Genomic DNA, 22023 nt, shown 5'->3' with positions numbered 1-22023 from the left:
ACTGTTGCGATTGGTTTAAGCACATTGTAGCCTGCCTAGAGAAATTGCACTTTCTGTTTTAAACTCAGAGGAGAAATGATGGAAATATGCAGTATGTCATTCGTTCTCTGAAAGAGCAGGATAGGTTAATGTTTCCAGAAAGAGTAGTTAGCTGAGATAAAGTGAAAGGGTTACCCTGCAAATGACAGCCTATTTTTCTCATTCAATTGCTGGCGATCTGTACCTTTTCAGCAATTTCTCACTTTATTCCAAATTTGCATCGTTTTGTTTTATTCCTGATGATTGTCCATTCCTGGCCTGTCTTTTGGAAAACAAAAATCTTGTGGCAGTGGTGTAAGGAACAAGCATAAATCTTAATTATGACAACTTTTGAAAACATAGATATGTAACCACGACACAATTAATTCCAAACGCAAAGCTTTAAACTGATTTGAGAGACCTGTGAAATGCAAATGACTTGCTGTTTCTATTTTTATATTCCCAAATTCCTGCCATTGCAGGCAAAGATATTTTGTCTCTTGGGAGACTTGAGCCAAGACCTAGGGATGTCCTCAGGCTGCAAATGAAAGCATTCGCTTCGCTGATGAACTACAAAAACTTTGAGAAGTATTTTGTGGGGGCATGCGTGACACAGTTGTTTAACAAAAACTCTCATCAAAGAATTGATTGCTAAATGTTTAAGTTTATGCTTTTGAGCAGTTACAGCCTGATGCCACATGCACTGTGTTGCTTCCATTTACTTCCACTGATAAACAGAGGTTTTTTTTACTCTTAAGAAACAGAACAGAAAAGCCACGAATGATGAAGATCTGAAGTAAAAATGAATCTTGACGTAAATGTGAACTAGGTTGGCCAGCAAATCAGTAATGCCAACCCTATTGTCTCAAATTAAGAGCCAAATTCTTAAAAATAAAGAGATTTTTTAATATAAATCAAACATAAATTGACCTTATTATAAACCTTATTAGTGCTTCTTTAACTTCTAACAGGTCAGAGCTCTTTACAAAACTATATTACTGCATCTGAAAATGCTTTAGCGAAAACGTTTTGGAAATCCTGCCTGTTCTGAGCATGTTGCTATGCATCTCAGCTTCAGGTTATGATGACAAGTGATTGGAACAACAGCTGGGCAAGGGTGTTAATAGTTCAGTTCATAAGTTTCCTTTTGTTTTATAGTTTAATTCTTTATTCGGTCTATAAAAAACATTTCTGTTTGAGTGGAAAATCCCAATGTCTTCTTATTGGTTTATTAGAAAAGGGAACAAGAACCCATCTTATACAACCTACAGCTACAATAATCTATGTTGCATTCTGAGCATTGCATGTGGTACATTTACCCTTTAAATGCTGTGAAGTAGGGAGGAGGAATTGAAACAAAGCCTAGCAGAGCTGGCCCCGCCTTCTTTTGGGCAGCCATCACTGATTGGTCAGCACAGATGTCAGTCAAGGCATTATGGAACTGGGGTGTCAGTGACACGCGAGATTGACTTCCTGTGGGGGAGGGAAGTTGGTGGCGAAATGGACGCCATGTTTTATTGTGGAGTGTAATTGGCTTTTCATTGGCTGACCGCCCTCCCTCCCTGGGCTTAAATTTTTTTTATTTGTTTTAATAATTCTCCAGTGCGGTGGGAGGGTGCAGGGAGGAGAGAGATTCCCAGTTACCTACTCCCACTCATTACTGGTGGGAGAGAGAGAGGCACCGAACCAGATGTGTCATGCCAGTAGGAAAAAAAATTCCTGAGATTTGAGAGTTCCATCCCGAGATCATAAGTGCGGCTTAATTTTACTTAGAAATATGTGTCTCTCGTTATAATTTTGTGGCAGTTGGCATGTCTGGGGAATGAAGGGTTACAGTTCAAAATGCTGATGTTCTTTCTCTTGTAGATGATTTCTGCTGAGCTGTATTTTATTTAATAAATTATTATTTGATAGCGAACAGTAGATTATTTACTTGTCACAAATATCTGTGGGATCGACCAGAAGGCTTGCAAGTGATGAGTCTCTATATTAGTTTAATGTGTGGTAGGAGTGCAGTGATGTGCACAAGTACTTTACTGTTCTTCAGCTGCAGAGTAGAAATCTTGTGGCATGAAATATGACAACACAACAGTCCAGATTTTGACGCAGGAGCACAGTTTCTGGAGATTATTCAGTTGTCAATTTCCCAATGACTAGAGAGTCCAGCAATTACACATCTGAAGAAAATGTTGAAAGCTGAAAGATACAGCAGGTTGAGAGCCAACCATGGCAGTGAATATTGCCTCCGTAACCAATAGCCAGTATAGTCAGTCACTTCAGTAAGTTGATGGTGGATTGATCAATTACCTACTGTGGGCTTCTGCTGAGATTTTCCTTCAGGTAAATTGGGTATTTGACACGTGCGGAGACCCAGCAATGTACATAGGCTTCAGACCAAGTAAGAGAAAAGTTCACCCGAGTTTCTGTTTGCTTTGCGTACAGAATGTTGTCTCTCCTGCAGACACACCTCACTTATCCAAGTCCAGCGTGCTTTGATGCGAGCGCCGAGGGTGGTTGGGGATAATGCTGGAAGTTAACCAGCAGTTCACCAGTGTAGAGCATGGGTAAGCTTCTCTCTGCTTGTCTATCTAGTTTAACCAACCCATCCGTTCAGGAGTGCCCAAACTCTTTGTTGTAGAAGGCTGCTTAGGTGTGTGGCATGGAGCCTCATGGGAGAAATACATATTTAGATCTGCATTCCCATTACTTTGTAGGTACTGTAAAACTTAAGATAGCAAACAACCTACTGTTGTGGTCTAGAATTTATCCACTTATAAACACTAAGGACAGCCCTTTCGAAGCACCACGTCCACACCATTCAAATAGGACAAATTGGCAACAAAATAGAGTTAAGTTTGGACAATCCTATGTTCGGGCATTGGCTCAATGAGTGAACTAGACCCAAGTAAGAAAATCTGTAGCTGCTCCCAGTGACATCTGTGCTGCTCCCAGCTTTCCATTGATGAGCCATGCTAACCAGTCAGTCATCAACATTACTGCAGACCTGTCTGTCTCAGGTTACCAAATCAACCACTGCGCGTTGTCTTGGTCTCAGTGTTCCATCACCAGCCATGACATCTTGGAGCCATCTGGACTGAAGAGGGGCTTTCCCCCTCCACCCCCCCCCCCCCCACCCCACCACCCTAACCTCCTAAGCCAGATAATCGCTTGAAGAGGAATACGGAATTGTACTGCAGAATCATAAAAGCTAAGTGGTGTATAGATAAATATAAAAGCAATTGACTAGAATATGGAGCAAGGCACAGCGTTTGGATTCCGATACTCTGTACAATACATGTCCGATCGGGCATCATTCCAATGTTACGACACTTCAGAAAGGACTTCATTGGCTGCAAAACTCTTTGGAACATCTTGAGGTCATAAGGCACTATAGAAATGCAATTTCTTTCATTGTGACTGTAATTGAAGCAGTTATGTAAAAATAAAAGCATAATGAATCAACAGAGAAATTTTAAAGTTCCTATTTGAGAAATTTATGACATTGTAACTTAATTGTTTTTGTCTGTCCACCTATTGTATGTTAAAATCAATATGTGAGGCGAGCAGTTCATTGAGAACTCATAAGTACCAGTTCGTACATGTTGTTCCTGTTGGGAGTGCGATGCTAGATCTATTTCAGTGTTGAAGATGCACAACAGTTGATATTTTATAGACTACACCTCACTGTGATAAGTTTCTACAAATCATTCAAAATACTTTAAATATTTTAACTGCCATTTTTTTCTCACTAACTGCCATTTCTGTTCTCGGAATAAGGATTTAAAACCAAATCATTTGAAAAATTAAATACTTCATAATTACACCTATGTGTACACGTGTGTGTGTCCAAGTGAGAAAGAGAAAAAGACAGTCAAGAGGGCTGAAGATACTCCACTGCCTTAACAATCGTACAAGAAAAACTTTCATTTATATTGCACTTTTCACAACCACTGGATGTCTCAAAGCACTTTACAGCGAATGTACTTTTGAGATGTAGTCACAGTTGTCATGTAGGAAATGCAGCAGCCACTTTGTGCACAGCAAGCTCCCACAAACAACAGTGTGATAATGACCAGATATTCTCTTTTAGTGATGTTGATTGAGTGATAAATATTGGCCAGGACACCAGGTTTAATTCCCTTCCTCTTTTTCGAAATAGTGCCATGGGATCTTTTACACCCACCAGAGCAGACTGATGGGGCATCAGTTTAACATCTCACCCAAAAGACAGCACCTGTGACAGTGCAGCACTCCCTCAGTACTACTTTGGAGTGTTAGGCTTGATTTTTGTGCTCAAGCCCTAGATTGGGGCTTGAACCCAGCACCTTGTGACTTAGAAGGCAAACATGCTACCAGATGAGCCCAGCTGACACACCATATTCCCTACGCTGGGCACATGCACATTTGACTCTTGGAATTCCTGGTGTCAAATGATTAGAATAAAGTGGACAGGTGCTCATGTCACTATTGGTGCAGCTGGGAATCTATGAGGAGTGGAAATAAAAGAACATGGGAACAGGAGGAGGCCATTCAGCCCTTCAAGCCTGTTATGTCATTCAATGAGATCATCGTTTTTGTTTTGTTTACATCTAGGAATTAATTGAAATTCCGGTTTCAGTTAAGAGGTAAGTTAGGTTTATTGCAGTTTTAAACAGGGGTATACTAACACTCTGAGAGTAGCTGTCGCTGGTTAATTAGGTAGCTAGCTTAAACTGGTTTCTGAGCTTTAGCAGAGCTCTAGCAGAGCTGACACAGCATTGTTTTCAGAGTATAAATTGAGGGGACTCTCAGTGCTGCTTCTCTGCACTGAGTGCTGCTGGAGGGCAGAGGGTGTGAAGAAGGGAGTTTGGTAATTGTGGGAGTTTGGTAAGGAGGGGAACTGTAAATTAAGAAGAACATAAATTTGAGTGCAGAGAGTGTAAAGTGGGAGTTTGGTGCATGAGGCTTTCCTTCCTTCCTTCCTTCCTTCCTTCCGTCCTTCTTTCCTTCCTTCCTTCCTTCCTTCCTTCCTTCCTTCCTTCCTTCCTCCTTTTTACAGCCTCCAGTAGCTGCCTCTCTCTTCAGTACAGGGGAAGAAGTTCATTGGTCAATAACTGGTAAGTTATTTTACTTCTCATTGTAATAAACAGTCTTTACAGTTACGTTATGGCAGGTCAGCTCGGTCAAGTGGAATGTATGTCCTGCGGTATGTGGGAAGTTAAGGATGCACCACGTGTCCGAGACGAACACATCTGCAGGAAGTGTCATTGGCTGCAGAAGCTTGATCTCTGGGTTTCGGAACTCAAGCGGCAGCTGGAGTGACTGTTATGCATCTGTGAGGCAGAGGACTACGTGGATAGCACATTTAGGAAGGTGATCACACCGCAGGTTTGGAACATGCAAGCAGAGAGGGAATGGCTGACTGCCAGGCAGTCTTAAGAGAACCAGGCAGGCAGTGCAGGAGTCTCTTGAGTCTATCTTGCTTGCTAATCGGTTTTCCATTTTGGATACTGGTGAGAGTGATGGTTCCTCTGGGCCAGAGCAAAGTCCGTGACACCATGGGTAGCTCAGCTGCACAGGAGGGGAGGAAGAAGAATGGAAGAGCAATAGTGATAGGGGATTCGATAGTCAGGGGTAAAGGCCTGCTTGGGTATACAATTTAAACGCAACCCGGGCCCGACCCAATCACATCTAACCCGAACCCAACCCGGGCCTGAGTCTTTTGGTTTTTTCCCGTGCCCGACTGACCCGACCCGACTTGACTACCAGAAATTAATAACGCTTACTCTTACTTCCCTTTCCCTCCCTGACCAAAAGGCAGCACTGCCACTGTGTCCGACCCGGCCCGACCCGAGCCCGAATGCCGGACCCGGAAGAGCGATCCGACCTGTACCCGACGTGTGGTCGAGTCCGCGTCGGGTAGCCATGCTCTAGTCAGGGGATCAGACAGACATTTCTGCGGCAGTAAACGTGACTCCAGGTTGGTGTGTTGTCTGCCTGGTGCCAGGTCAAGGATGTCATGGAGTGGCTGTAGGACATCCTTCTGGGGGAGGGTGAACAGCCAGAGGTCGTGGTCCACATTGGTACCAATGACATTGGTAGGAAGAGGGATGAGGTCCTGAAAGAAGATTTTAGGGAGGAAATTAAAAAGCAGGACCTCCAAAGCAGTAATCTCAGGATCCCAGTGCTACGTGCTAGTGAGCATTGGAATAGGAGGATTGATTGATTGAACACTTAGCTGGAGAATTGGTGTAGGAGGGAGGGTATCAGATTTCTGAGGCATTGGGACCGGTTCTGGGGCAGGTGGGACCTGTACAAGATGGACGGGTTACACGTTAACAGGACTGGAACTAACATCCTCGCAGGGAGATTTGTTAGTGCTGTTGGGGAGGGTTTAAACTAGCTTGTTAGGGGGATGGGAACCTGAGAGGTAGCTCAAATTGGAAGGAAGTAGAGCCGGTGACAGGAGGTAGAAAAGTAGATGGCGACATTAGAAGGCAGGTGAAACAAAGGCGAGCATCAACTAGGCTTAGAATGCAGAATGTCAAGAAGATGAGTTTAAGGGCACTGTACCTGAATGCACTCAGCATTTGCAACAAGATAGATGACTTAAAGGCCCAAATAGAGGTAAATGGGTATGATCTAATTGCCATAACAGAAACATGGCTACAGGGTGACCAAGACTGGGAACTGAATATTCAAGGATATTCGACGTTTAGGAAGGACAGGCAAAAAGGTAAAAGGCGGTGGTGTTGCACTGGTAATAAGGGATGGGATCAGTACATTAGTAAGGGAGGATCTCAGATCGGAAGAACAAAATGTGGAATCTGTTTGGGTGGATCTAAGAAACAGCAAGGGGCAACAAACATTGGTAGAAGTTGTTTATAGGCCACCAAATGATTGTGGTAGTGTGGGGCATGGCATTAATCAGGAGATCAGAGAAGTATGTAGCATGGGTAATACAGTAATCATGGGTGATCTCAATCTGCATATAGACTAGGTAAACCTAATGAGCACTCCGGGATGGTTTTCTAGAGCAGTATGTTGAGGAACCGACTAGAAAACAGGCTATTTCAGATCTAATATTATGTAATGAGAAAGGGCTAATTAATAACCTTGTTGTAAAATAACCTTGCGGGCTGAGTGACGATAATATGATAGAATTTTACATTATGTTTGAAAGCGAAGTAGTTCAATCTGAAGCCAGGGTGTTAAATTTGAACAAAGGAAATTATGAAGGAATGAGGGGCAAATTGGCTGAGGTGGATTGGGAAAATACATGAAAAGGTATGACAGTACATAGGCAATGGATAGTCTTTAAAGAAATATTACATAGTTTACAGCAACTATACATTCCTTCAAGGCACAGAAACCTCAAAAGTAAAGGCAGTCCACTGTGGATAACAAAGGAAGTTAAGGATTGTATAAGATTAAAAGAAAAGGCCTATAAAGTTGCTAGAAATAGTAGTAAACCTGAGGATTGGGAGGATTTTAGAATACAGCAAAGGAGGACAAAGAAACTGACAAAGAAAGGGAGAATAGAATATGAATGTAAACTAGCAAAAAATATAAAAATGGACTGTAAAAGCTTCTCCAGGTACATAAAAAGGAAATGTTTGGCTAAGACAAATGTGGGTCCATTACAGGCAGAGTCAGGAGAATTTATCTCCTGGCAGAGAAGCTGAATGATTTCCTTGTGTCTGTCTTCACTGAGGAAGGGACAAGAAATCTCCCAGAATTAGAGATCCAAGGGATTAGGAGGAATGAGGAATTGAAGGAAATTAGTATTAGTAAAAAGGTTGTATTGATGAAATTAATGGGGCTGAAGGTTGATAAGTCCCCAGGAACTGATATTCTACATCCCAGAGTGTTGAAAGAGGTAGCTGTGGAGATAGTGGATGCGTTGGTGATCATCTTCCAAAATTCTATAGATTCTGGAGTAGTTCCTGCAGATTCGAAGTTCGTAAATGTCACCCCACTATTTAAGAAGGGAGGGAGAGAGAAAACAGGGAATTACAGGCCTGTTTGCCTTACATCAGTTATTGGGAAAATGCTAGAATCTATTCTAAAGGATGTGATAAATAAGCACTTGGATAATAATGATCTGATAGGGCATAGTCAACATGGATTTATGAATGGGAAATCATGTTTGAGGATGTTACTAACAGAATTGAGAAAGGGAAGTTGGTGGATGTGGCATACTTGGATTTTCAGAAGGCATTTGATAAAGTCCCCCACAGGAGGTTGAGTAGCAAAATTAAAGCACATGAGATAGGAGGTAATATACTGGCATGGATTAAGGATTGGTTAACAGGCAGAAAACAGAGAGTAGGAATAAACGGGTCATTCTCGCATTGGCAGCCTGTGACTAGTGGGGTACCACAGGGATCAGTGCTTGGGCTCCAGCTGTTCACAATATATATCAATGATTTGGATGTGGGAACCAAATGTAGTATTTCCAAGTCTGCGGATGACACAAAACTTAAGTGGGAATGTGTGTTGTGAGGAAGATGCAAAGCGGCTTCAGGGGATTTGGAAAAACTTACTGAGTTGGCAAGAACATGGTAGATGGAATATAATGTGGAAAAATGTGAGGTTATCCACTTTGGTAGGAGGAATAGATGTGCAGAGTATTTCTTAAGTGATAAGAGATTAGAAAGTGTAGATGTACAAAAGGACCTGTGTGTCCCTGTCAATAAGTCACTGAAAGCTAACTTTCGGGTGCAGCAAGCAATTAAGAAGGCTAATTGTATGTTAGGCTTTATCGCAAGAGGATTTGAGTACTGGAGTAGTGAAATCTTGCTTCAATTGTATAGAACGTTGGTTAGACCGCACCTGGAGTACTGTGTGCAATTTTGGTCCCCTTTCCTTGGGAAGGATATTATTGCCATAGACGGAGTGCAACAAAGGATCACCAGACTTGGTCCCGGGATGGCGGGACTATCCTACGAAGTGAGATTGGGGAAACTGGGCCTGTATTCTCTAAAAGTTTCGAAGAATGAGAGTTGATCTCATTGAAACCTACAAAATTCTTAAAGGGATAGACAGGGTAGATGCAGCTAAAATGTTTCCCCTGGTTCGGGAGTCGAGAACTAGGGGACACAATTTCAAAATAAGGGGGAAGCCATTTACAACAGAGATGTGGAGAAATTTCTTTACTCAGAGGGTTGTGAATCTTTGGAATTCTCTAACCCAGAGGGCTGTGGAAGCTCAGTCATTGAGTATGTTTAAAGCAGAGATTGACAAATTTCTAAATACAAATGACATAAGGGGATATGAGGATAGTGTGGGAAAAAATGCATTGAAGTGGATGATCAGCCATGATCATATTGAATGGCGGGGCAGGCTCGATGGGCTGAATGGCCTACTCCTGCTCCTATGTTCCTATGGGCTGATCTGTTTCTTAACTCCATCTACCTTCCTTGGCTCCATATCCTTTTATACCTTTGGCTAGCAAAGAAAAAACTATAGATCGCAGATTTTAAATGATTAATTGAGCTTGCATCTCCTGCTTTTGTGGGAGAGAGTTCCACACTTCTGCCACCCTTTGCATGAAGAAGTGCTTCTTAACTTCTCTCCTGAATGGCCTGGTGCTGATTTTAAGGTTATGACTTCTTTTTCTTTGACTTCCCCACCAGCAGTAAATGTTTTTCTCTATCTACCCAAAAATTCCTTTCAAATCTTTAAAAGGCTGAGTTAAGTCACCCCATAACTTCTTTAATTTCCAGAGAATACGAGCCTAGTCTATGTAATCCTCATAATCTTAGGGAGGTTAATTGAGGTGCTTGCCAACCTGTGTCCCAGTGTTGACAGGTCTCACTAAAGAATCTCTAGAGGGAGAGGAGTTGCTGTTTTCTTTTTAAGGAAGCTACTTGCTTCACAGCAGGATTTTGTGAGGAAATTAGCTTTTCCACCTCCTGGCAGTACTATATGCCTGCTATCCGCAGACATTCAGTATATATGAACATACGTACAATGACAGACAGATAAAGACCCTGTGGTCCATGCAGCCTGACTCACACAATTGCATTACCTCGTGTATCGCAATAATACGTATACCGTTTTGGATACTGTTGCGGGGGGGGGGACCTACCAGAGGAAAGCCACAGGTCTCTGGCACTGAGCCTGGCTCAGTGGCTCAGAAGGGAAGGGGGGAGAATGGGAGAGCGATAGTGATAGGAGATTCAATGGTTAGAGGAACAGACAGGAGATTCTGTGGTCGCGAACGAGACTCCTGGATGGTATGTTGCCTCCCGGGTGCCAGGGTCAGGGATGTCTCGGACCGAGTCTACAGGATTCTTAAGGGGGAGGGGGAGCAGCCAGAGGTCGTGGTACATATCGGTACCAATGACGTAGCTAGGAAAAGGGATGAGGACCTGAAAAACGAATATAGGGAGTTAGGTTGGAAGCTGAAAGGCAGGATGAGCAGAGTAGGAATCTCAGGATTGTTACCGGTGCCACGTGCTACTGAGGCGAGAAACAGGGAGCGAGTGCAGCTGAACACATGGCTACAGAACTGGTGTAGGAGGGAGGGATTCAGATATGTGGATCATTGGGATACCTTCTGGGGAAGGTGAGACCTGTACAAGAAGGACGGGTTGCATCTGAACTGGAGGGGCACCAATATCCTGGGCGGGAGATTTGCTAGAGCTCTTCGGGATGGTTTAAACTAGTTTGGCAGGGGGATGGGAATCGGAGCTATGGATCAGTGGATGGGGTAGCTGTTGAACAGGTAGATACCGAGTGCAGAGAGTCTGTGAGGAAGGTTAGACAATTGACACGACAAAGTTGCAGCCAGTATGATCGGTTGAAGTGTATCTATTTTAACGCAAGAAGTGTCAGAAATAAGGGTGATGAACTTAGAGCATGGATCAGTACTTGGAGCTACGATGTTGTGGCCATTACGGAGACGTGGATATCACAGGGGCAGGAATGGATGTTGGATGTTCCGGGGTTTAGATGTTTCAAAAGGAATAGGGAGGGAGGTAAAAGAGATGGGGGAGTGGCATTGCTAATCAGGGATAGTATCACAGCTGCAGAAAGGGAGGTCATCGAGGAGGGTTTGTCTACTGAGTCATTATGGGTGGAAGTCAGAAACAGGAAAGGAGCAGTCACTTTATTGGGAGTTTTCTATAGACCCCCCAATAGCAACAGTGACATGGAGGAACAGATTGGGAGGCAGATTTTGGAAAGGTGCAGAAGTAACAGGTTTGTTGTCATGGGTGACTTCAACTTCCCTAATATTGATTGGAACCTCCTTAGTGCAAATAGTTTGGATGGAGCAGTTTTTGTCAGGTGTGTCCAGGAAGGTTTCCTGACTCAATATGTAGATAGGCCGACGAGAGGGGAGGCTATGTTGGATTTGGTGCTTGGCAACGAACCAGGCCAGGTGGCAGATCTCTCGGTGGGAGAGCATTTCGGTGATAGTGATCACAACTCCCTGACCTTTACTATAGTCATGGAGAGGGACAGGAGCAGATGGGATGGGAAAATATTTAATTGGGGGAGGGGGAATTACAATGCTGTTAGGCAGGAACTGGGGAGCATAAACTGGGAACAGATGTTCTCAGGGAAATGCACAACAGAAATGTGGAGGTTGTTTAGGGAGCACTTGCTGCAACTGCTGGATAGGTTTGTCCCGATGAGGCAAGGAAGGGATGGTAGGGTGAAGGAACCTTGGATGACAAGAGATGTGGAACAGCTAGTCAAGAGGAAGAAGGAAGCTTACTTAAGGTTGAGGAAGCAAGGATCAGACAGGGCTCTAGAGGGTTACAAGGTAGCCAGGAAGGAACTGAAGAATGGACTTAGGAGAGCTAGAAGGGGACATGAAAAAGTCTTGGCGGGTAGGATTAAGGAAAATCCCAAGGCGTTCTACACTTATGTGAGGAACATGAGGATGGCCAGAGTGAGGGTAGGGCCGATCAGGGATAGTGGAGGGAACTTGTGCCTGGAGTCGGAGGAGGTAGGGGAGGTCCTAAATGAATACTTTGCTTCAGTATTCACTAGTGAGAGGGACCTGGTTGTTTGTGAGGACAGTGTGGAACAGGCTGATATGCTCGAACAGGTTGAGGTTAAGAGGGAGGATGTGCTGGAAATTTTGAATGATATGAGGACAGATAAGTCCCCGGGGCCAGACGGGATATACCCAAGGATATTACGGGAAGCGAGAGAAGAGATTGCTGCACCTTTGGCAATGATCTTTGCGTCCTCGTTGTCCACTGGAGTAGTACCGGATGATTGGAGGGTGGCAAATGTTGTTCCCTTGTTCAAGAAAGGGAATAGGGATAACCCTGGGAATTATCGACCAGTCCGTCTTACGTCGGTAGTGGGCAAATTATTGGAGAGGATTCTGAGAGACAGGATTTATGATTATTTGGAAAAGCATGGTTTGATTAGAGACAGTCAGCATGGCTTTGTGAGGAGCAGGTCATGCCTCACAAGCCTTATTGAATTCTTTGAAGATGTGACAAAACACATTGATGAAGGAGGAGCAGTGGATGTGGTGTATATGGATTTTAGCAAGGCGTTTGATAAGGTTCCCCATGGTAGGCTCATTCAGAAAGTGAGGAGGCATGGGATACAGGGGAAGTTGGCTGTCTGGATACAAAATTAGCTGGCCCATAGAAGACAGAGGGTGGTAGTAGATGAAAAGTATTCAGCATGGAGCTCGGTGACCAGTGGTGTTCTGCAGGGATCTGTTCTGGGACCTCTGCTCTTTGTGATTTTTATAAATGACTTGGATGAGGAAGTGGAAGGCTGGGTTAGCAAGTTTGCCGATGACACGAAGGTTGCTGGAGTTGTGGATAGTGTGGAAGGCTGTTGTAGGTTGCAACGGGACATTGACAGAATGCAGAGCTGGGCTGAGAAGTGGCAGATGGAGTTCAACCTGGAAAAGTGTGAAGTGATTCATTTTGGAAGGTCGAATTTGAATGCAGAATACAGGCTTAAAGACAGGATTCTTGGTAGTGTGGAGGAACAGAGGGATCTTGGGGTCCATGTCCATAGATCGCTCAAAGTTGCCACCCAAGTTGATAGGGTTGTTAAGAAGGCGTATGGTGTGTTGGCTTTCATTAACAGGGGGATTGAGTTTAAGAGCTGCGAGGTTATGCTGCAGCTCTATAAGGCCCTGATTCGACCACACTTGGAATATTGTGTTCAGTTCTGGTCGCCTCATTATAGGAAGGATGTGGAAGCTTTAGAGTGGGTGCAGAGGAGATTTACCAGGATGCTGCCTGGACTGGAGGGCATGTCTTACGAAGAAAGATTGAGGGAGCTAGGGCTTTTCTCATTGGAGCGAAGAAGGATGAGAGGTGACTTGATAGAGGGGTACAAGATGATGAGAGGCATAGATAGAGTGGATAGCCAGAGACTTTTTCCCAGGGTGGAAAGGGCTATCACCAGGGGGCATAATTTTAAGGTGATTGGAGGAAGGTTTCGGGGAGATGTCAGAGGTAGGCTCTTTACACAGAGAGTGGTGGGTGCGTGGAATGCGCTGCCTGGGGTGGTAGTAGAAGCGGATACATTAGAGACATTTAAGCGACTCTTGGATGATACATGGATGATAGTAGAATGAAGGGTAGGTAGTTAGTTTGATCTTAGAGTAGGTTAAAGGTTTGGCACAACATCGTGGGCCGAAGGGCCTGTACTGTGCTGTACTGTTCTATGTTCTATGTTCTATATACACACCTGAGCCCAACCGAAACCATATGATCTCCTGGGAGAGGCGAGGAAACAGGTTCAGAAAAACCCAGGCCAATTTGGAGAAACAAAGGTCTGGGAAATTGCTCTCTGACCATCTAGGCAATGGGAACTAGTCCAGGAGATCACCCTGGCCCATTGTAAGAGGTGATGTCTGCTGCAACCAGAGACAAGCCTAGCTGTAACGTGAAGGGATGCAATGAGTTGTCATCCACCGCATGAGAGAGCAGCCTGTTCCAGAGATCCACTATTCTCTGGGAAAAGAACCCCATCCTGGCATCTATCCGGGATCTGGCCTCACACAACTTAAAATGTGACCCATCGTCCTTCCAAACCTACTTGCTCGTAACAAACTGTCAACTGGAGCACAATGGGTCAACAACAACAACAACTGCTACTTGCATTGATATAGCACCTTTAATGTAGTAAAATGTACCAAGGTGCTTCACAGGAGTGTTATCAAATAAAATCTGGCACTGAGATGGTGGCATAGTGGTAATGTCACTGAACTAGTGATCCAGAGGCTCAGGCTAATGCCCTGGGGGATATGGGTTCAAATCCCACCACAGCAACTGGTTGAATTTAAGTTCAATTAATTAATGAATTATGTTAATTCATTAAAAAGAACTGGAATTGAAAGCTAATCTCAGTAATGGTTCCATGAGGCAAGTGCATGGAGGGTTAAGAGTGTGGTGAGTAAAAGTGGAATAATGGGAAGGAGAAGATACAGGTGGGTAATTCAAGGGGTAAGAGTTAAGAGTAGTGTAGGGAGTGACTAGGGGTAGTGATGGAATCCGGGAGGTAGGAAGGAGAGGGGATAGTGGGAATGTGAGAGAGTGGAAAACTTGAAGGAAGTGACAGAATGGGAAGAGCATCTGTGATGGAGGACGAGATCTGCTGTGGGCTGCTTTTCCCCCACAATTCCGACTGGAAAATACTGCCTACAGCCATTGGGGGCTTGCACTGTCTGCCAAGTCATACCATCTCTCAGCCAACAGGAAAGACGTGAAAGTGAAAGAGGGAGAAGCAGAAGGGGACAGGACAGGGAGGAAAGCAACAAGAGCTAGGGAGAGAGAAATAGAAGCAGAAGGAGAGAGAAACAACAACATGAAGATGAGAGAGACTGTAATTTTCAATGTACTGTGTGTTGTGCTACAGGGGATTCCGTGATATGGAATTTGTCTTCATGGGTAGCTTATGTACTCATCACAGAACTAACAGCCAATAATATTCGAAGAAGCCATCCTTATGAAATAATTAGCTGAGCCACCAGAGAATGAATTATCATTGTATTATCAGCTTATTAACATAATGGATTGTGGCCTAGCATGAGTACAGCTTGTTAACGAAGGAACTTCACCATCTGTAGCTCTTTTAAGAAAAGAAAAATAATCAAAGTTACAAAATGTTGCCATCTGTACCTCTTAACATCGAGATATCAAATTGACTATTAATCATGGTCCTTTCACAATTTCCGCCTATTTTTGCTTATTTTGAAATATCTTTATTGAAATGCAAAGGACTGGGATATCATTGGGAAACTGTTTTGGAAAAACTGGTGCGCCCGCTTGCACGCAGGCCAAGTTCAAATGCTGTTAATCCAAACTGCTCTTGTCACTTGAGCTGCATCTGTTACAGGAGGGTGTCTTGCATTGTCAAAGCTCAGTAGCTCCAATAAAACTGTTCCTCTGGCACTGTCGTCAGCACTATTTCAATTAAAACCTCCAAAGTATAGTTCCAAATATCCGCCCCCGCATCACAAGTAGAAAATTAAAGCTACTCCTAATTTTTTGATTTCTTGAAAGACTGTTGTGGACAAACGTTTCAGGAAAGACATCAGCAGGCATCTTCAGGAAAACGAGTAAACCAGATAGTAAAGGGGTGGAATTTTGGCACCATTTGTGTTTTATTGGGTGGTGGAGGGAGGAGTGGGGGGGAGTGTGTTCTTGTTAGGTAAGAGCTAACAGTCAGTGTGAGACTACTTTACAGCTCAGGCTCAATGTGCAAAATCAGGTTCAAGCTGTTGTGTTTGCTTTCTTGGGCCTTTTACATATTGCTGTTGAGATTCATTGCAAGATAAAAATAAATTGCTTTTAATTGATTGCAGGTATTTCATCCTGATAGTTTCCTTGTTAACTATATTTACAACAATAACAACTTGTATTTATATAGCACCTTGAAACGTCCCAAGGCTTCACAGGAGCATTGTTTGACAGCATTTTTTAGTTGAAGTAATCTATCAAATGAACAGCGGTTTCAAATGGGATGTAGTAAAAGTGGCCCACTGGTTTTCCATAATAGCAAGTTCACCTGCCAGCTGTGTGCGACTTACGTAAGGAGCTGGCGTCATTGTCACAGTCTAACATTCCAACATTAAACTCCTTAAAACTTCAGTCATTGCAGGTCTGAGTTTATAGAGGCATTCATTTGATCCACGAATGTAATCCTCAGTCAGGTACCTGATGAAAAGTATGGAAGTACATCTGATGGCAAGTACGTCAGTGGAGGGTCTTCCATCGTACAAACAAAACAGCAGACATGTCTGCAAAGATGCAGAACGCCAACATTTGGCGTGGTTTTACTTCCTGCCTCCAGAAATAAGAAAATAAAACATTAGAAAGAAAGAGCTTGTATTTCATTGGTGAGTTTCACAACCTCATGATGTCGCAAAGTGCTTTACAACCAATGAAGTACTTTTGAAGTGTAGTCACTCTTGTAATGTCAGAAACTTGTTTTCTATATTTTCAAATCCCTCCATGGCCTCGTCCCTCTCTATCTCTGGAATCTCTTCCAGACCCACAACCCTCTGAGATATCTGCGCTCCTCTAATTCTGGCCTCTTGAATATCTCCAATTTCAATCGCTCCACCATTGATGGCCATGTCTTCTGCTGCCAAGGCCCTAAGCTCTGGAATTCCTTCCCTAAACCTGTCTGCCTCTCTATCTCTCTTTCATCCTTTAAGACACTCCTTAAAACCTCCTCATTGTGCAAGCTGTTGGTCACCTGCCTTAATAACTCCTTATGCGGCTTGTTGTCAAATTTTGCATAATAACACTCCTGTGAAGTCCCTTGAGACATTTTATTACATTAAAGATACTATATAAATACAAGTTTCCCTCCTTCCCCGCCCCCCCCATCCTTCCACACACCCCTCCTTCCGCCTCCCCCCTTCCCCCCTCTCCTTTCCCATTCCAGTTTTATAATTCATCTCTATGCTCTATGAACAATACCATTTCAACCCAAAGTCAATGTAGGTGTATAAATGTTAAAGCATGATGATTTTACGTTACAGATTCCACAGCTACTACAGTACATCCTTGTTAATATTTAAACTTTACTCTTTATTTTAACTGTAAGACAAATATCAAAGACCACCAAAATCATTGACAGCAATGATTTATTTTCATTATTTGCACCAACTAAATTTTAGATTTTTTTAACTAAACAGTACAAAATGTCCAAAATGGTAGACGCAGTGAGAAAAAGAACAGATGGACAGGAGCAGGAAGTTGCAAGTTCTTCGAGTCCTCACTGAAATGGCTGGCATGAAGCAATTAATCACTTGTTGTCTGTGTAAGACAGCAGAACTGTGTAGCACGCATATGTGGATAGGAAATATTGCTTTGGTGAAGTAACAGAATATTGACTGAATGGAATCAGGTGCCAACCTTGGTTCCAGAATTAACGATTCACACACTTCAGGGACAATCACAGTCAATATTTGATGGAAAAATGTTTTTTTTTAGGCTGTTTGGTTTTTTACTGTAAGGATTGAGATGCCTCTGCCACTTACAACTATCAATCACAACCAGGGCACGATTGGCCTATTAGACCGGGAGAGATTGTGGACAGATTAGCAAAAACCTCAAAGATAAAAGTTGTGCTGAAGCTACTTCAATAGTGGAAATTGGATATTATTTGAAATCTTCTGGCACGTACACTGGTGCATTCACACGCACACATGCACGCACAGTTAAGGAGTTCAGTTAGGTTATTTGTCAACAACTACAGAATGAAGAGCTCCAAAGGAGTGATCAAGAAATCAATTGACGAGTAGGACACACTTTAGGGATCAGGTAGTGTGGTGAGTATGAATACTGGCCTTTCATTTCTGGAACTTCAGTTTGAACCTTGCTCAGACAGAAGGAAAGGTAGCTTTTTCTTGCTGCCTCTGTGACATCTGGTTTTAAGCAAAATGAGTTTAGGCAATCTCATTAATTAGGTTCCCATTAGACAGGCATCCACAGCAAAAAGCGTCCATCACTTTGTCGCAAATTGCTACAAATTCAGCGAACTTGCTCTGAGAGGTTCCAAGGAAAAAATGAATCCAAGCATAGAGGGCACCATCAATTAAAAAAGGCAGATAGGTCCATTAGGGAATATGTGACTTGGAATTCACAAGTTGGTCACGGTGAGCTTTTTAGTTCCACCTTGATACCATAATTAGAAGCAGAGAGGCAGCAATGCTTCATTCACTCTGTGTATTCTGCTGCTCCCCATAATTATATTGGTAATATAAAACCCTTTTGTTATTTATATTGTGGTTGTGAATGTGATATTTATATGCCTGTGTATAAAATGTGTATTTACTATTGCACCTTCAGTGGGCTGCTGCATAGGTAACTGCTCTTTAACATAAGGTGGAGGTGGAGCTGATGTAGCAGGCTTGTTCCAGTCACCATTGCTCAAAGCTCAACTCCAGTCAGCAGGCCATGAATGAATATTTAAAGCTGTGATGGAGACAATATGCTCTGAGACCAATCCATCCACCAGGCTGAAGTAGACTTTCTGGTAGATATTGGGGCAGGAATTGGACCTCGTTGCTCCCCTTGTTCGGGTGCAAAACCCATGCAGAAGGGACCAATTTTGTGGCATAATGTCCAATGACGGATCTGCGACTGTGTCACGGGTGGCGCCATATTGGTTAAGGTGGCTTTGCTGGCATCCTGGGTGGCCGTCTAGAACAGACACTAGGGCCTCTTTTAGGTCCCCTTGCAGAAGTTGGTTTGGATTGAGTGAAACAGGTGCTCCACCCAAGATTCTTCAGCAGCTACTGTGGCCTAGGCAGTGGCTCCCACCAATGGGTAAGTTTACATGAAAAACAAACAATTAAAAAGTTTTCCCGTGGAGTCCAGTGGATCAAATGTGATCTCCCAGCACTACAGTTTCTCACAATCGACCCCATAACCCCCTTCCTGCCTCCCACCCCTTGGCTCAATCTCTCCCAAGACTTACATAGCTAATGAGGCATGCAGTTTGATATTCATCTTAGTAAAACGGGTATGCTGCCGGCAGCCCAATCAACATCGTTAATGAGGTCCGAAGAACAATTTTGGGCCGGCCTTGGGTCTCATGGTTGGGGTGCACACCGACAACACACTGTGGGTTATGGCCCCAAAAGCTGATGTGGGTAAGAAATTCAAAAATTGAAGATGCAACCTCTATTTGTAACACAAATGAGAAGTAAGAAACACACGAGCTAGCATTTAAGTATTGGATGTTGTAATGTTGTTGGATTACAGCTATTGGGAACCCTTGCTTTGCAGCAAATGTCTGGCAAGATCCTGACTGAAGTTTATGGCTTTTCCCTTTGGATCCAATTCAGTGGGAGATTCTGAAAATTTGATCAATAATTTGAAATGGATGTAGGGAATTTGAATATTCATGCAGCCATGTCAGCTGTGGCTCAGTGGGTAGCACTCTTGCCTCTGAGTCAGAAGGTTGTGACTCCAAGTTCCATTGCAGCTCTTGAACACAAAAGTCAAGGCTAACACTCCAGTGCAGTACTGAAGGAGTGCTGCACTGTCCGAGGTGCCGTCTTTTGGATTAGATGTTAATCTGAGGCCCCGTCTGCTCTCAGGTGGGCATAAAAGATCCCATGGCACTATTTCAAAGAAGTGCAGGGGGATTATCCCCAGTATCCTGGCCAATATTTATCCCTCGATCAACACCACTAAAGAAAAGTGATCATTATCACATTCCTTTTGTGGGAGCTTGCTGTGTGCAAATTGGTTGCCACATTTCCTACATGACAACAGTGACTACACTTCAAAAGTAGTTTATTGGCTATAAAGCGCTTTGGGACATCCTGAGGTCAGAAAAGGCGCTATATAAATGCAAGTTTTTCTTTTTTTCTTTGTACTAGTCTGCAAGTAAAAACAACTGATAGAGCGGTGAAAGAGAAGGATAGAGGATAAAATTTAGGGGCAGAGCAAAAATCAATATAAGGAAATTAGGATTAAAAATAACAGCAATTAATTCAAAAGAAAATGTCGAAGGAAGAAAACAAGGTAAAAGAGAAAGTAAGTATGAGAGAACGTTCTTTCAATGGAATGTGTTCCTCTTGCATCTGGTTTTAAAAAAGACTTACCAATTGCTTACAGGAGATATTTTGAAATTTAATATCATTTTCCCAGCTTCAGATAGAATTGCTTTTTTTCCAGTCTCCAGATTTTCCGGAAAATTGCTAAGCTGAATTCAGCGGCAGGTCCATTCGCAAGTAAATTTTACAATCCATTCCAGACTGCCATACTTTCTGATGGTGAATAAAAACTAGCAGAGAAACTGAACTTAGAACCTTGAACCCAGCCCAATACATTGAATATAAAAGGATGTTATTTGAAAGATCAAATCTTATCAATATCTCCGTTTGAACCCCTTGATAAAAGTATCTTCTTGAATCTATTCACAAACATTTTAATCATTTTAAAATATAAAAAGCGTGAAATAGCATTCTAAAATATTTACAGCACAAAAACAGAACAGGCCATTTAGTCCAACAGATCTATGCTGCTGTCTTCTAAGTATTAATTTGTTTCACACTTCCCAACATCGGTGTTCATCAATTCTTCATATTTGATCAGAAACAGGTCTTTCTGAAGCATGAATACTTGGCACGTGGAAATGTTTTGTTTTTTAAGACATACATAGATTATCAAAATTCCAACAGGACATTCATTATGTAAAATGTGGATTTTTTTAATTACCTTTGTGTACTGTATAGCCACTCTGTTCTAAAATATCAGTAATATTGGTATTACTGTATGGGACACAATGGTGGCGAATATTTCAATAACAATTAATCAATTAATGTGGTGATAAGTCAGGTTACTGAATAAATATGTGAAGTTACCTATTGTGAGTTATGTATCTTTTCTCATAGTAAGAGACTGATATTACTTTTCCTTCTTAAAAGCCATTAGCTCTCCTCGTTCATTATTACTGTTGAAATGTAATATCTCCAGCAGGATTTACACCTACATACAGCAAGCTGAGGAAACTATTCTAAGCACTTGGTTAATCTAGCAATGGTCTGATAATTTCTTTTGTTTTTGTCTGTGATCACTAAATTAATCAAAACCTTAATTTGTACTCCAGGCAGCAAAAATACAAGTTCCAGGGATGTGAAAAACTCTGAAAATCAGCTTTGATGATCTTGTTTTGAAATGGGATATTCTACAATGAGAAGTGCGCTCTAATAGTGCAGTTTCCGACTTGCCAATATTGTGGTATCAGAATGACTACTTTCCCTGTACAGAATTGGATATGTTTAACTATACAATGTATACACTCTCCTATTTAGTGTATGGAGTTGTTTAAGGGATGTTTACATTTAATTATGGCTGAGAAATAGCACTTAATGCATTCATATGATATAGCTCTCCACCATTTGGAGTAAGTCAAAATCGCCAAGTAATCTCATGCAAATGAGTTAGACATTCCTACAATAATGTGGCACTGTGTAATCCCGCGGGTTTAATTGTCATGTTGCGAACATCCACAGTATGGTGTCAATTCCTTCCTTTTCAAAGTTGGCTTCACATTGGCAAAGATTTTTCCATCACTTTCAAGGAAGTTTTGTTCTAAATGAATCATAGGCTGAATTAGTGGACTTTCAATATTTGCATAGATCTAATCTGTTCAGTAGGATATATCACTGTAAATTTTCCGACTTTATCAGTATAATATTGTTTTCAAAACTGTTTTCTAAACCTGCCTGTGGGAAAAAAATGGAAAATTTAGAACTTCTTGAAGTTAGTCACAAAATTCCTACCACTAATCTTGATATAGCAAATTGATACACTAACCTTCACACCTGTCCAGCACCACCCCACCCCCAACACCCGTGCTGACCCTTCAACTGGATCACAAGACAGATCTTAAAGATTGTCACCTCTTCCTGATTGAAGCTCTTCCCATCTCCTTGGATTGTAGTTCAGATCTTATCCTGCAATTAATGCTGGTGCATTCACTCGCATAATTGTTCTCACAGTTCAATGTTCAGGTTCATCCCTCAGCTTTGGACTCAATTCCGTGCTCATCCCTGAT

General features: G+C 42.6%; 1 protein-coding gene across 5 annotated transcripts in view; it reads left to right on the top strand.

Annotated features, from left to right (window-relative positions):
* Positions 1-22023, top strand: part of plcb1 (phospholipase C beta 1) — a 751229-nt gene that overhangs the window by 6226 nt on the left and 722980 nt on the right. The window lies entirely within an intron of this gene.

Source organism: Heterodontus francisci, chromosome 13, assembly GCF_036365525.1.
Source record: "Heterodontus francisci isolate sHetFra1 chromosome 13, sHetFra1.hap1, whole genome shotgun sequence".
Taxonomy (NCBI): Eukaryota; Metazoa; Chordata; class Chondrichthyes; order Heterodontiformes; family Heterodontidae; genus Heterodontus; species Heterodontus francisci.
Note: the sequence above shows the minus strand (reverse complement) of the source record. Positions and strands in the feature narration are given on the sequence as shown.